A 16,688-nucleotide genomic window follows, 5' to 3' on the forward strand; every position below is an offset into this window, starting at 1 on the left:
TTGCTTGGTTTATGGCGTGGTAATTTAAGGCATCTTCCTTCGGCGTGATGAATAATGCTGAAAAAAGGCGGAATTATGAGAAGATGAAAGATCCGTTATTAGAAACGTTCTAAATCCCATTTCAGTAGGCTAATGTGAATGTGATTGACGAAGCAGCAAAAATGAGGGGATCGAACATGAATTTATTGTCGATCTCTTTCTATAATAGCTCTGTGATTTCTGGTTCAGCGTTGGTGGAGGGCTGGGAAGGGAGCGCCAAGATACAGACCTGGAATGAGAAATTCAGAAAAATTAGACCAGGGTGCAAACGTAATTCAGTATAAAGATTAAAAATGTTGACAGAAGTTGACAAGTACTTTGTTTTCTTTAGACTTGGCTGACGGCGGTAGTAGTACTACGCAGTAGTAGCAGCAAGTGTGTAGACGTGAGAGGAGGGAGAGCTGGGATGGTGTCTAAAGCAGGGTAGATGGGCGGGTACGTAGCCAGTGGATCTTGGGATGGAAAATTCTTATGAGCTGGGTTAACGTAGGAGGTTTGGAAGAGAATATTGAAGAGGGTTTAGAGTGGTAAGGTTTGCTGGAAGAGGAGGGCTGGAGTTTGCACTGGATTGGGGAGCTGCAGGCTAGAAGAGTTGCGTTATTGTCCGGGAGATTCCGAGATTGCTTTAGGGCTTTCTTTGGTGGCCTGGGGTGGCGCAGTGTTTGTGGGCTGTAGTACGTAGTGTTTAGGGGGCGTAGCAGGAGCGTGTGGTTATAATGTCCTAGGGGGGCGGAGTCAGTGAAGACGTGGATTCGTAAGGTCTTTTCGGGTTTATTGCAGCGGTATGGAATATGTGGTTCCGGCGTCTAGGAGTTTAGAGGAGTTCTGTGACTGTCATTGTTGAATACGAGAGACGTATGATGACGCTGGAGAAGGTACGTGGCGGTTTGAAGTAGCGGGAGATGAGGATTCATTGTGCTCTGGCTGGAGTAGCTAGGCCTTTGGCCTCTTACTGGAGCCTCAGCCTCGGGCAGACTTCCATGCTGGGCTGGGTGTTGTTGAGATGGGGCTGATGTTTCAGGGAGCGCGGAGCTTTCTTTCTTGTCCGTTGCTGTGCTGTTGTGATCTCCGCCGCCTCAGTTGTTATTTTCGTTGTAGTTGACGACGATATGATGATTATGATGATGATGATGATGATGGTGATGGTTGAAAATAGTTGGAGGTTGGTTTGTCCGTGAGTAGCTTTCGGAAGAGCTGGAGCGGACTTGTCGTTAGTTTCTTCGGTAAACGAAGATAAGAGAGTAGTTCTAGCTAGGCTACTTTTAGTGAGTTGGGGTTAATCTGATTGGCTAACTAGTGAATGTAGATGAGTGGCCAGCTGCAGTCAATCATATCACGTGCTCCTCTCGAAATTAGTTTGAAAACTTCACTTAAATAGAAATAACTTTAACTGCTTGAAACAGTAAACGTTACATTTTAGAAACTTCACAAATACTAATCAATAATAATATAAATAGTAACGAAGAACAAAAATATTAGCCTAGGCTTGTAACAACATAAGACAGATGTTGAAAAAAACTGCGTCTCTCCGCCTTTTGTTTTCTATTCATATTTTAAATTCTTTGCCAGAAAAACTAACATGTTGACTTTGTTCGGTTTAAGCGGAGACTTATTTGAGATTACAATGTTTCCAGCAGCACTGAGACGGTGTGCCTGTAGCGCATGCAGATACTTTTTCGCAACCGTGGCAAAGAGGGTATCTTGCTCCGCCGCCTGCATTTCTCGGAAACCAGCTCTACATTGCGGAGCGGCGCTGTCACGGATTGGCCAGGCTCTTCCACCAACATCACGCATCGAGCACCTTCACCTGAGTATTAACCACGCACAGCTGCACCCAATCACTCCCATTCACTATATAAGCACACACCTCACTTCACTCATTGTCCGGTCTCGTTCCTACGAAGCGGACTCTGAGTGAACCACTTCCTAGGTTTCACTCCCCTGCGATCTCATCAAAGATACTTACCTTAACTCTGTTTCCTTCCAGTCTGTCCAGTGTTCCCAGTGTCCTGTCAGCGTTGTGTGTCTCGTCAGTCTGTCTTCCCTGCAAGTCCTCTGGTGTGTGCATTCGGTCATCCTTCAGTGTCTATCCTCTCACCTGGCAAAGAGGATCATCAGTTCCTTCCAAACTCCATTCAACTCTCAATTATTATCCAATTTGCTCATCTGTTGTAATAAACATCATTTATACTTACACCCCTGTTTGTCCGTCTGCTTCCCGTAACAGAAGACCGGACCTTCAACTATCAACAGCATGAGCACTCACGATCCCCTTCAGGAGTTGGTGGATTCTTTGAAGAGAGTGCTACTACCATCTGCTCCACTTCCCGAAGCACCACCAGCACCGAGCACTTCTTCACCGTCCACCCACTCATCCAGTCCCATGGCTCGACCAGCGCCCTACTCTGGCGGGGCGGAGGAGTGCAATGGATTTCTCTTACAATGTTCTCTGGTATTCACTATGCAACCCGAGTTATACCCTACAGATCGGTCCAAAATCGCTTTCATCATCTCCCTTCTCTCTGGATCGGCTCTTCGGTGGGCTGAAACCATCTGGCAACAGTCTGGGCCGGTAACGACTTCCATTCAGTCATTCACCCAGTATTTCAAGGAGGTTTTTGGTCGCGCGGATACTGAAGTAGCAGCCGGAGAACAGTTATACCATCTCAAACAGGGAGCCATGTCCACTCAGGAGTATGCTCTCAGATTCCGAACTCTGGCTGCTGCGAGCGGATGGAATGAGCGATCCCTCCTCACAACCTACCGGCTCGGACTAGAGCCCAGCCTCCGGTTACAGTTGGCCGCCCTCGACGACACGATGGGATTGGAGAAGTTCATCCAACACTCTCTACGCTGTTCCGATCGTCTGAGGGTCTACCAGCATGATACTCCACCAGTATCCCAAGCACTCCTCCGTTCGCCAGAGCCAGCCGTCCCTCCAGAACCAGAACCAATGATCATAGAATCTGGTAGACTCACGATCACTGAGCGACAGAGGAGGCTGACCCGGGGTCTATGCATGTACTGTGGTGCCGAAGGACATGTCAGGCTGGACTGTCCCATTCGTCCAGCACGCTCTGTGGTGAGTTTGTTCAGTTCTCCCATTGAAAAAATGCATCCTCTCACCACTAATGTCCAGTTAACTACCCCTTCTGTCTCAGTTTCAGTCACGGCCCTCATCGACTCCGGGTCAGCTGGAAATTTCATCTCGCACGCCCTCTGTCGCCGACTCCAGCTTAACACCGAAGCCTCGACGCACGTCTACCAGATTCAACCCATAACCAACGATATCCATTCTCAGGCACGTATCCATCGAAAATGTGAATCCGTCAATCTCCAAGTAGGACTGCTCCACAAAGAGGAGATTCAATTTCTGGTTCTGGAGGGTGCATCGATGGATATCATCTTAGGGCGCCCGTGGCTGGTGAAGCACGATCCCATCCTCTCTTGGGGCACAGGAGAAATAAGGAGATGGGGTGAAGAATGCAGATCCAGCTGTTTTCCCGATCTACCCTTACAAATTCAAAGACCCCTTACTGTCTACGTCACGTCTGTCGAAAGTCCAGTCGAGAAACGATCCATTCAGATCCCGAAGATCTACTCCTCATACGAGGACGTATTTTGCCCCAAGAGAGCTTCCAAGCTACCTCCACATCGGCCATGGGACTGCGCCATTGACCTGCTTCCAGATGCTCCTATGCCCAGAGGTAGGATCTACCCGTTGTCCCTTCCGGAAACAAAGGCCATGGAGGAGTACATTCAGGAGGCTCTGAGTCAGGGGTATATCCGCCCTTCCACGTCACCCGCTGCCTCAAGTTTCTTCTTCGTGGCTAAGAAGGATGGAGGGCTGCGGCCATGTATCGACTACCGAATCCTTAACCAAGGTACTGTCAAATTCCGCTATCCCCTTCCTCTCGTCCCGGCGGCCCTGGAACAACTCAGATCCGCCAAAATTTTCACCAAGTTGGACCTCCACAGCGCCTACAACCTGGTGAGAATACGTGAGGGGGACGAGTGGAAGACTGGGTTTGTGACCCCTACTGGACACTACGAGTATCTGGTCATGCCCTATGGTCTGGTTAACGCCCCCTCCGTATTACAAAACTTCATCCACGAAGTCCTCCGGGAGTTCCTCCATCTCTTCGTCATAGTCTACATCGATGATATCCTGATTTACTCCCGGAGTGAGGCCGAACATCGCCACCACGTTGCGGAGGTCCTGAAAACCCTCAGGAGACATCATCTGTATCTCAAGGCTGAAAAATGCTCCTTCCACTTACCATCTGTTCAGTTCTTGGGGTACATCATAGATCAGAGAGGGGTTCGTATGGACGAGGGGAAGGTTACCTCCGTCATCTCCTGGCCAGAACCCAGAACCATAAAGGAACTTCAACGTTTCCTAGGATTTGCCAATTTCTATCGACGTTTCATCCATAATTACAGTCTCATCACCGCTCCACTCACCAACCTGTTGAAAAACAAACCCAAAACACTACCCTGGCCTCCCGAAGCCGCCGCAGCCTTCCAAGACCTCAAAGAATCCTTCACTCAAGCCCCCCTGCTGACTCATCCCGATCCTGAATTACCGTTTGTAGTCGAAGTGGATGCATCGACCACCGGAGTGGGAGCCATTCTGTCCCAGTACCACGGTACTCCTCCATTACTCCATCCATGTGCCTATTTCTCCCGGAAGCTCAGCCCGGCGGAAAGGAACTACGACATCGGAAATCGAGAACTTCTGGCCATCAAGCTCGCCCTGGAGGAGTGGCGACACTGGTTGGAGGGGGCCAAACATTCATTCCAGGTGATCACAGATCATAAAAATCTCCAATACCTAAAAGATGCTAAAAGACTCTGTCCTCGTCAGGCCCGTTGGTCATTGTTCTTCTCCAGATTTCAGTTCTCTATCTCATATCGACCAGGATCAAAGAATATCCGAGCAGACGCACTTTCCAGAATCCACGACCAGCATGAGATTGAGACACCGGCCAAGATCCTTCCCGATCAGATCACTATCTGTCCCATCCAATGGTCCGCTCCTACAGTAACCGCCACTCCAGAATCCAGAACTCCGCCAGGCTGTCCCCCCAATCGACGTTTCATCCCTGAAAATCAACGGGTAGATCTCATTCATTCCAGCCATACATCTCTGGGCACAGGACATCCTGGGGCCAACAACACCCTCTCGCTGCTATCCCAACGCTTTTGGTGGCCGAACATGGCGAGGGATGTGAGAAGATACGTCCAAGGCTGCAGAGAATGCGCTATGGCGAAGAGTCCTCGCCATCTACCTGCTGGTAAACTCCATCCCTTGCCCATCCCAAACCGCCCCTGGTCACACCTAGGAGTTGACTTCATGACAGACCTCCCATTGTCTGAAGGTAACACCTGCATTCTAGTCATCATAGATCAATTCTCTAAATTCTGTCGTTTGATTCCTTTGAAAGGCCGAAAACCTGTTCAACCACGTCTTTCGAAATTTTGGGTTACCAGAAGATATAGTCTCGGACCGAGGACCCCAATTTATATCCAGACTATGGAAAGCATTCTTCAGACTCCTAGGTGTGACCGTAAGCCTCTCATCTGGCTATCACCCTCAAACCAACGGCCAGACAGAGAGGAAAATTCAGGAAGTGGGGCGGTTCCTCAGGACCTTCTGTCACGGTCACCAAAACTCCTGGAGCCAGTTTCTGGGCTGGGCGGAATACGCCCAGAATTCCCTGCGGCAATCTACCACCGGACTTACGCCATTCCAATGTATCCTAGGGTTCCAACCTCCACTCTTTCCATGGGATGGCGCACCATCTGATGTCCCCGCAGTGGATTACTGGTTCCGGGAGAGCGAGAGAGTCTGGGACGATGCTCATCACCATCTTCAGAGGGCAGTACGCAGAACAAAGGAGGTATCCGATAAGAGGAGGATTCCAGGTCCCATCTATACTCCAGGGCAGAAGGTCTGGCTTTCCACTCGAGATATCCGTTTGCGACTGCCCTCCCGAAAACTAAGTCCCAGATTTGTTGGTCCCTTCACCATCCTGGAACAGGTCAACCCCGTCACATATAAATTACAGTTACCTCCACAGTACAGAATCCACCCCACATTCCACGTGTCCCTTCTAAAACCCTTTCACGATCCTCTGATTCCCTCCACAGAGCCTGGTCATGAAGAGGAACCTCCTCCCCCACTGATGTTAGAAGAAGGGGCCATCTACCAAGTCAAGGACATCCTACGGTCCCGGCGTCGTGGTGGTCAGCTTGAATACCTCGTCGACTGGGAAGGATACGGTCCCGAAGAAAGGTCATGGGTCCCCAGATCCGATATATTAGATCCCGCACTTATGGAAGAGTTCCACTCCAATCACCCAGAATTTCCAGCACCTCGAGGACGAGGTAGACCACCACGACGTCGGAGGTTCAGGCCCTCAGGAGCGGGCCCTGGGGAGGGGGGTAATGTCACGGATTGGCCAGGCTCTTCCACCAACATCACGCATCGAGCACCTTCACCTGAGTATTAACCACGCACAGCTGCACCCAATCACTCCCATTCACGATATAAGCACACACCTCACTTCACTCATTGTCCGGTCTCGTTCCTACGAAGCGGACTCTGAGTGAACCACTTCCTAGGTTTCACTCCCCTGCGATCTCATCAAAGATACTTACCTTAACTCTGTTTCCTTCCAGTCTGTCCAGTGTTCCCAGTGTCCTGTCAGCGTTGTGTGTCTCGTCAGTCTGTCTTCCCTGCAAGTCCTCTGGTGTGTGCATTCGGTCATCCTTCAGTGTCTATCCTCTCACCTGGCAAAGAGGATCATCAGTTCCTTCCAAACTCCATTCAACTCTCAATTATTATGTAATTTGCTCATCTGTTGTAATAAACATCATTAATACTTACACCCCTGTTTGTCCGTCTGCTTCCCGTAACAGGCGCGTTCTCAACTACCAAATATGCTGCTCCATTTCTCATCAACGTCTACTATTTATCAGTTTCTCTTTTGTATTTGGCCATTTTTGAAAAGGCCTCTCTGCCATACCTGGCTGGACTAGCTGGGCATTTGCGTTCAGTAGATGACACTGGAGCTGGCTCCGCATTTCATGGGCTGGGTGACATGACCGCAGCTCTGGAGGTTCGACGTGTTTGTCCATTTAACACTTATTTTTCTAAACAAGCCCAACAAATAGCTTCATCCTAATTATTGATTCGCCTTTCTCGTTCGCCACGAATCCAAAATGATTCCAGATTGGCGATGTAATAAAAGTTTTCCAGCGAGGTTCATGGCTGAACTTGAACTTGCTGTATCACGTCTAAGTTAACGTTATATTCATAAATGTATAGGCTACTTGGCAACAAAACAGAAAATGTTTGTTCTAGAGTGATTGTCATCACGGTGACCGTCACAGCCCTTACATATGACATTGCATACATGTTTTATAAGCTATAAAATTAAAGCCTCAGTTTGGTGCGGAGTTATCATTATACCAAAATCAAGAAAATCTTTGGATTTGTTTGATTCATAGATTGTAGGCTATTTTAAAAGCTGATATTATATAAGAACTATTAATAACTGTAATTTTCAAAAAAATAAATAAAATAAAAAAGGGGTTTGTTGGTTGTAGCCCACCCTAAATCATCAACAGCCTGCTTTTTTAAGTTTATAAAGCGGCTCCAGACAGCACAGAGGTAATCTGCATTAGCGCTGGTTAATGTCAACTCTGTGTGAAACTGTGACCAGAAATATCCTTCTTTCAATTTGCTTCTTTGGCAAAATGCGTTTGTAGAAACGTGTGTTTGCATGTGTTACCATCCAAAGAGTTAACAAATATTTGTTGTACATTTAGTGGCCGATCACAAAGCGCACGCCTTTACGTTCCAAAAACTGGCGGCGCACCGCGCTGCCTTTTATGGTTGACAAAAAAAAAGAAGCCCTGCACTCTTTTGTATGTCACTAGAAAACGACTGAATCAGCTGGTGTGCGCGAGTCGAGTTGCTGTCGATGTTATAATTGTAATTTTAATAATATTGTGATATTCAAGATCTATAAATACAACTCTGGACAACTTGAAACAGCGACCACAAGTACTCTCCTCCATCTTTAAAAGTTTGCTATACTCACATTGACAACCCAAACCCCGCTGTCACCTCAACAGAAACCCTGCAGTGCTTTCATTTGACTGAACAATGAAACAGAAGTAACACGCTTTTCCGCTCGAGCACACTGTACACAACGGCAAAACTTGAAGCGCGCTGAGCGAGCATAAGATCATGTTTATTACTAAGAAAACTAAATCAAAATGATATTTTAATTGAACACATCTGATCACATAAGGTACGCACAGAAAAGTCTGTTTAGTGTTGTGGAAAGGCAAAGCTGAATATCTGTGGTTAAACTGCCACCCAGCGGTCAAAGGCTGCTGGCGCACCAAGTACCGCTGTCGCCGCGGTATGAATGGCGCCAAAAGGAACACATTGAAGTAGTAACATCTGTAGCTTAGTTGCTGGGGTCCAGTTGTGGTTTCTTAATAATAGGTTTAATAACAGCTAACTTGTAAGGATTTGGAACATGGCCTAAAGATAAAGAAGATTTGACAACGTTAAGAAGAGGTTCTCCTATAACAGGTAGCAATTCTTTCAGTAATTTTGTTGGAATTGGATCCAACATACACGTAGCTGGTTTAGAGCTATTTATAATTTTATCTAGCTCTTCCTGTTCCATGATTTTAAAGCACTGTAGGTTATTTAGATTCAGTGGAGTGTTTACTGGATCTGAAGTATAAGGCGGTGCAGAAAGTTTAATATCTCCTATTTTCTGCCTAAAGCCTTCTATTTTATCACTGAAAAAATTCATGAAGTCATTATTACTAATTTGCGGTGGAACATTTCGTTCCAAAGATGACAGATCACGGCTGCACCCAGGGGCCGTGGTAGCCGGGTGTCGGCGTGAACGACGCCTGGGAGAGCCGCACCCTCGGTGCACTGGGCCTGGACAGAGAAACACGCGGGGTTGAGGAAGAAGGAGAATTGTCGTTGTATTGAACACTTACCTCAGATGAGCGAGTACGGGTTAAGAGCTTAGCCCTGAGCCCCGCTCGCTTCGTCTCGAGGGAGCGAATCTGGGACTCCACTGCTTCCAGCTCCTGCGCCTCCATCGATGCTTCTCCTGCACTCAAGGACAGACACGCAAGCGACATTGTACAAGGTGAAGAGCAAAGCCAGTAAGTGAGAAAATAAGTGAATGAGAGAGGTCGGTAGCTTTAGCTGACCAGCGGTGCTAGCAGGCTGAAGCTACAAACACCAGGCGGATGCTCGAGAGACAGAACGTTTGAAAGTAGATTTGTTTGTATGAGTGTGTTAATGGATTGTTCACCCCAAGTAGGAGAGATCAATATTTAGTGAATGAGGAGGTATTTTATGATAAAAATGTAAATTGCGAGTCTAAGCTACAAACACATGCAGCGAAGCTACCGTCCGGTGACAGCGACAGTGATGTCACTCGAGCATGCGCTTCAACACACAAGCTCGACACACAAGCTCTTACAGTAACCAAGGAAACAGTGGGTAAACTTTTCTAGTACCATACACAGACAGCTGAAAACAAGTTTAAATGTCCTACAACCATACACAACCAGCTGAAAACAAGTCTAAGTGTTCTCTAACCATACACAGCAACTGAAAACAAGTCTAAATGTACTTACACGGTGTTGGTCTCGTTGCTACAGTGCTTCTCCTGCTAACTAAACCTACTGTGCTCAATATATATAGTCTTTACCTGGCGTTTGGACACGCCTCCAGAGTAAAAACACCCAAAAACTGCGGCGGGGGCGCGAAACCGTCCGCGCTCGACATACAAGCTCTTACAGTAACCAAGGAAACAGTGGGTAAACTTTTCTAGTACCATACAGAGACAGCTGAAAACAAGTTTAAATGTCCTTCAACCATACACAACCAGCTGAAAACAAGTCTAAGTGTTCTCTAACCATACACAGCAACTAAAAACAAGTCTAAATGTACTTACACGGTGTTGGTCTCGTTGCTAAAGTGCTTCTCTACATCCACATAGATGATGCAAACAATACATTAGGGGTCGTGTTTATGGATTTACTACATTCACTTGGGATAAAGCAAAACGTTGTTGGTCAAACCCATTGCTTAAAGCATACATTAGAACTAATTCTATCTTATGGAATTGAGGTCATTGATGTAGACATTATACCACAAAGTGATGATATCACAGACCACTACCTCTTACTTTATAAGCTGTGTTTACCTGAAATTAGCAGATCCGCACCGATATATCACCCTAGTAGAACTATCTTTCTGTCCACCAAAGATAAATTTACAAATAACTTACCTGATCTTTCTCTATTTCGAAATGCACCCGCAAACGCAAATGACCTTGATGTAGTAACCAACAGTATGGATGCCATCTTTACTAGCACACTAAATACTGTGGCACCCATTAAATTAAAAAAGGCTAGAGAATAAAACTACACCATGGTATAACAGTCATACTCGCGCTCTCAAAACAGCAACCCGCGCCCTGAAACCTAAATGGAAAAAAAACTAATTTAGAGGTCTTTAGAATTGTGTACAAAGACAGAGACTACGTTTACACTGCGAGGCTTAGTGCTCAAGTCAGATTTTTTCTTAGATCTGTTTTTTTGCCTGGCTGTTCACACTGCTGTTATAAATGTGGCCAATATCAGATTTGCAGTGTGAACAGATCCTGTTCCTAAACTGACCCGCATGTGCAAAAGTACAATTACGGACAGCACAAAATGCCTAATTATGCACGCAATGTGTATACTGTATGAAGTAAGCATGTTATCAGATCATGCTTATGATTATTACTCTGTTCACAGACAACCGTGGTGTATTTCATGAACTGTAAAGGGTTGTTCTGCTACTACTAATCTGTATTTAGGCATTTGAGACCTAAAATAAGTCTCTTGTGATTGAAAACACAGATTATTTGTGATTTATGACAAGCGCGGTGCATGGCGCTCTGACCACCGGTGTAGTGAACTCATCAAGGGTTAATGAGCAGCCGCAGACTGAACTGTGAAGGCGGAGTTGGTTTATCTCCGTTTGCAGAGTTACTTAATTTTACTTTGTTATAAACAACAGACACATCCAGAAGGGGGTTCGGGTGCTCGAGCACCTGCTTTTTTTTCTCTCTGAGAGAAAGTTCCCCCTCCTTTGCACACGGATCCCCTATCCGCAACACCCACAACGCTCTTCAGCTTCACGGTCAACCTGTGCCTCAATCTAACCAGATTAGTTAACAAGCACCAGTTTTGCCTTCAAAATCTTTTTCAACATGAACAACCAACTTTCTGTGGTAAAGTAATCGCCCTGTGTGCCATTCTACTGTAATGAACCTTATTGACATGTATGTCCATCAGAAAAACACCACACACACTGTAATGTACAAAAGAGAAATACTTTATTTACTTTAAGAACAAGGGCCAATTAGATGCGGGTACCAGGGCGAGAAATACAGACGTCAGGCTACATGCGATTATCACGCCCATTTCTTACACACAATGAGCTCAACACACCACTACAACAGTGTTTCAAATAGCACCCAACACCTCAATCTACACTGCACACCAAATTAAGGCGCATCCCCTATAATCATATATCCCCCTCTCCCGCACTAATCACCTTTCACGCACACAAACACAATCTACGTACAACAGGCATAAACACAAATAAAGGTTTAAAAAGACTTCCCTTCACACAGTCTTTGAGACCCAGCCGAGGAGAAAGTTACCAGCGTTATCACATGGAGCAGGACAGGGCGCACGTCCACGGTCACACAGGCATGTTGTAGGATTCGTCCGTCCGCTGCTTGGAGGCGTGGCCAGGATACTCAGTCAGTTCATTCATAAAATGTGGAGAAGGTGGGGCTAGACTCCACGATTTACCCACCAACACATGACTGGGTCAACAGAGAGGCTTAAACCGAGGTAGTGGGCAGCTATACATTTATTACCCCCCCTAACTCAACTATCTCACATAGGAAGCCCTGTCTAGCTAACTATCTTCATCTGCGGAGGACATATTGCCCCTGAGAGACAGCTCAGCGGAACCCACAACTCACCACCTCGGAGCTCGAGTCTCTTTCCCGCACACCTTTTTTAAAGAGTCTCATCATAAGCGGTCCACAGGTGAATCCACTCAGTAAAGTCACATGGTCCTGCGATCTCAACATTCCACACTACTATGCTGCTGAGGAGTGGAGGATGTTTGAAGCACAGAATGATGACACGTCGCTCGAAGATTATGTAAAAGTCACATGAAATCCGACATAACCGTTCACACTGCGGTCGCATTGCAAAACATCAGATCTGTGTCTGATTTAAGATTACATATGAAAGTGGCACAGATCTGACTTGAAAAGATCAGATTCCATGCGGTTTGGGCTGTTCACCCTGTAATCACCTGAGTCACAAGAGGGGGAAAAAATCAGATTCGGGCCACATTTGCCTGCAGTGTGAACGTAGCCAGAATGTCCAGCTATAGGAGGGCTATAAAATCTGATAGGGCTGAACACCTCCGCAAACTGATAAAAAATAATTATAACAATCCTAGATTTTTATTAAACACCATTGGTAAATTAACAAATAATCGGTCATCTTTGGAACAAAATGTCCCTCCTCAAATTAGTAGTGATGAATTCATGATTTTTTTCAGTGATAAAATAGAAGGCTTCAGACAGAAAATATAAGATCTTAAACTTTCTGCACCGCCTAAAGCAGGTCGCACGCCAGAAGTTATCACCTCATAAATTGCTTAAATTCAACAGGTGTCCAGGGACAGGCCCTACAATGGTTTAAGTCATACTTAGCTGACCGTTACCAGTTTGTGAATATTAATGGACAGCTTTCACAAGTCAGGCCAGTAAAGTATGGGGTGCCTCAAGGGTCAGTTTTAGGCCCTTTGCTGTTTACAATATACATGCTACCCCTGGGAGACATTATTAGAAGACATGGGATCAGCTTTCACTGCTATGTAGATGATACTCAATTATATCTAGATGAGACGTCTGAACTGTCTAAGCTAACTGAGTGTATTACAATTTTCTTTTCTTAAACTCAGACAAAACTGAATTATTACTTATTGGGCCAAAATCATGTACACAGCAGATCTCACAACTTCACCTGCAATTAGAGGTATACAAAGTTAGCGTTAGCACTACTATAAAAGATCTGGGTGTCATATTAGACAGCAACTTAACTTTTGAAAATCATATATCCCATGTCACAAATCTGCCTTCTTTCATCTGAGAAATATCGCTAAATTACGAAGTATGCTATCAATATCAGATGCAGAAAAGCTGGTCCATTCTTTTATGACTTCTAGGCTGGATTACTGTAATGGTCTGTTTGCTGGCTGCCCAGCATCCTCTATTAATAAACTTTAGCTAGTACAAAATGCAGCTGCCAGAGTTCTTACCAGGTCTAGAAAATATGATCATATCACCCCAATTTTATCCTCCTTACACTGGCTGCCTATTAAGTTTCATATTGATTTTAAAATATTGCTTCTTAGCTATAAAGCTTTAAATAATATAGCTCCTGTTTATCTAACCAACCTTCTGTCTTGCTACAATCCAACCAGCAATTTAAGATCTCAAAACTCAGGGCTTCTTGTAGCAAAGTCGAGCAAAGGGAGGTCGAGCCTTCTCAATTATGGCTCCTAAACTCTGGAATAGCCTTCCTGATAATGTCCGAGGCTCAGACACACTCCTGCAGTTCAAAACTAGATTAAAGACCTTTCTTTTTAGCAAAGCATACACTCAGTGCATCACTTAGCAGTATAATACATGAATGTGCTCCATGCATCTTGTTTATATACACTATGAACAGCAGCTACGCTAATTATTCTTTATTTTCTATTTCCACCTGGGGATACTCATCCTGAGGCCCTCAGAGACTATGCAGCGCCACTGCATCGATCCGAGACCAGCGACGAGATGATCCCAAGGTTTCCATAATCCTGGACCAGGCCGTATCCTGAGCAGCTGCTGTGGTGGTCATGGAGGAGTAGAGAGCATGAGACTGATTCCTTTGACGCTCTGGGGATAGACGAGTCTCGCTGACGCCCAGCTTCTCCAGCGCCTAGATTGCAGCTCTGCACAAGACGTCTGGCCATAAGAAATGGTCGTGCCCAACTGAGCCTGGTTTCTCGCGAGGTTTTTTAAATCTTCCCTTTCACTCTTCAATTTAGTTTTTTTCTTGCCGCTGTCTCCACTGGCTTGCATGGTTCGGGATCTGTAGATCTGCGCATCGATGGATTTGCTCTTCAGTGTTTGGACTCTCAGTAGTGAATATTAAACTTCACTAAACTGAGCTAAACTGAACTTAAACACTAAAAACTGGACTGACACGGTTTCAATTTACTATGATCTTCTATGTGAAGCTGCTTTGACACAATCTACATTGTAAAAGCGCATTACAAATAAAGGTGAATTGAATTGAACTGAATTTAAATGTAAAACTAAAAATACACTACATTACAGAAAGGTGGAAGTGAATTGACGTCACTGTGAAAAGGGTCTACTGGTCTGTGGAAGTCTGGAAGAGCTACAGGGTTTGAATGATAAAACTGAAACATTGGCCAATTTAGTGTTGGAGGTTTCATGGCTAAATTTGACCACTCTTTATTGATTGCACATTCCTCCAGTAAGAGAAGAGCATGAAGGTTTATTTAGTTTAATTATTTAAGTAGTAATCGCACAGTTTTGCTTAAAATATTGCAATGCACACATTATGGGTGACATATCAGAGTTCAAATTGTTGGTCCATCTCACTGGCTGTGTCTATGACCAAGACAGCAAGTCCTGATGTATCAAGAGCCATGGTATCCAGGGTAATGTCAGCCCAGATTGTATCCAAAAAACATAAAACCACAGCTGCCCAACTCACTGCAGAATTAAATGTGCACCTCAACTTTCCTGTTTCACCAAAACTCTTCATCGAGTGCACCTCAGGGTCAATATACATGGCCAGGCTGCTTTGGTCACTCATGCCAATGCCAAACGTTGGTTTCAATGCTGCCAGGAGCAAAAATCTTGGTCTGTGGGCAATGCAAAACGTATTGTTTTCTGATGAGTCCACCATAATAATTGCCTTTCCCACATCTGGGAGAGGTACGGTGTGGAGAAGTCCAAAAGAAGCATACCACCTAGACTGTTGCATGCCTAGAGTGGAGCATGGGGGTGGTTTGGGCTGCAATATCATGGCATTCTCTAAGCCCAATACTTGTGCTAGGCTGCCAAGGACTGCCGTACCACTCTAGAGGACCATGTGCACAATGGTTCAAACATTGTATCCTGAAGGCAGATATGATGATAATACACCAATAAACACAGCAAGAGTGGTCACCTAGTGCTTTGATGCACATGAAAGTGAAGTTGAACATCTCCCATGGCCTGCACAGTCACCAGACTAAATATTATTTAGCCATATTGGGTTATTTTGGAGGAGCGAGTCAGGAAGCATTTTCCTCCACCAGCATATGACCTGGCCACTAATCTGCAAGAAGAACGGCTAAACATTCCTCGGGCTACTCTACAGGACTTGTATCTGTCATTGGCAAGATGATTTGATGCTGTACTAGCCGCAAATGAACGCCCTAAACCATACTAATAAATTATTGTAATCTAAAACCAGGTGTTTCAGTTTCATTGTCCAACCCCTATATCATTATGTACTATTTACAAATTTTTGCCTTGTTTACCATTTTATAATATACTGTAAAAAGGCAACAGAATGAGGAAAATGCAATTAGTTGTTATAACTTCTGCAAACTCTGAAACATCTTATTTTAAATTTACATGATGTTTATTTCATTCAATAATTCATTTTCTTCTCGGCTTAGTCCCTTTATTAATCTGGGGTAACAGATTCAGAACATGAACCGCAAACTTATCCAGCATTTGTTTTACGCAGCGGATGCCCTTCCAGCTGCAACCCATCTCCGGAAAACATCCACAGACACTCATTCACACACAAACACTACGGACAATTACCCAATTCACCTGTACCACATATCTTTGGACTGTGGGGGAAATCGGACCACCCCGAGGAAACCCACACGAACGCAGGGAGAACATGCAAACTCCACACAGAAACGCCAACTGACCCAGCCGAGGCTCGAACCAGCGACCTTCGTGCTGTGAGGCGACAGCATTACCTACTGTGTCACCCTGATGTTTATTTCATGTTGCAAAAAATAAATAAAATAAATAAACACACATATATATATATATATATATATATATATATATATATATATATATATATATATATATATATATATATATATATATATATATATGACAACGTTGGCTCGTAGAGCATGAGGTGAAAGAGATAGTAGGCTACTTCCACAGTATCTTATTTTTCATATGTTTCGCTTATTTAGATGAATATTCTTATTATTGTCTTATTGTTTTAAGCATTGAAACCAATCAGTTAATCGTTTGTTTTGTGTATTAGACTATTTTCCCTGAGTAGCATATGTCGAGATTACATAACTCACAGCATTTTATATATAAGTTATGTTTCTATAAAATAGCCTGCGTTCAAAGAAATGATAATTAGAAGTTAATTATCCTACGTGTACAAATATTTGGCATGTGAAT

The sequence above is a fragment of the Danio aesculapii genome, chromosome 6 (genome assembly GCF_903798145.1).
Source record: "Danio aesculapii chromosome 6, fDanAes4.1, whole genome shotgun sequence".
NCBI lineage: Eukaryota > Metazoa > Chordata > Actinopteri > Cypriniformes > Danionidae > Danio > Danio aesculapii.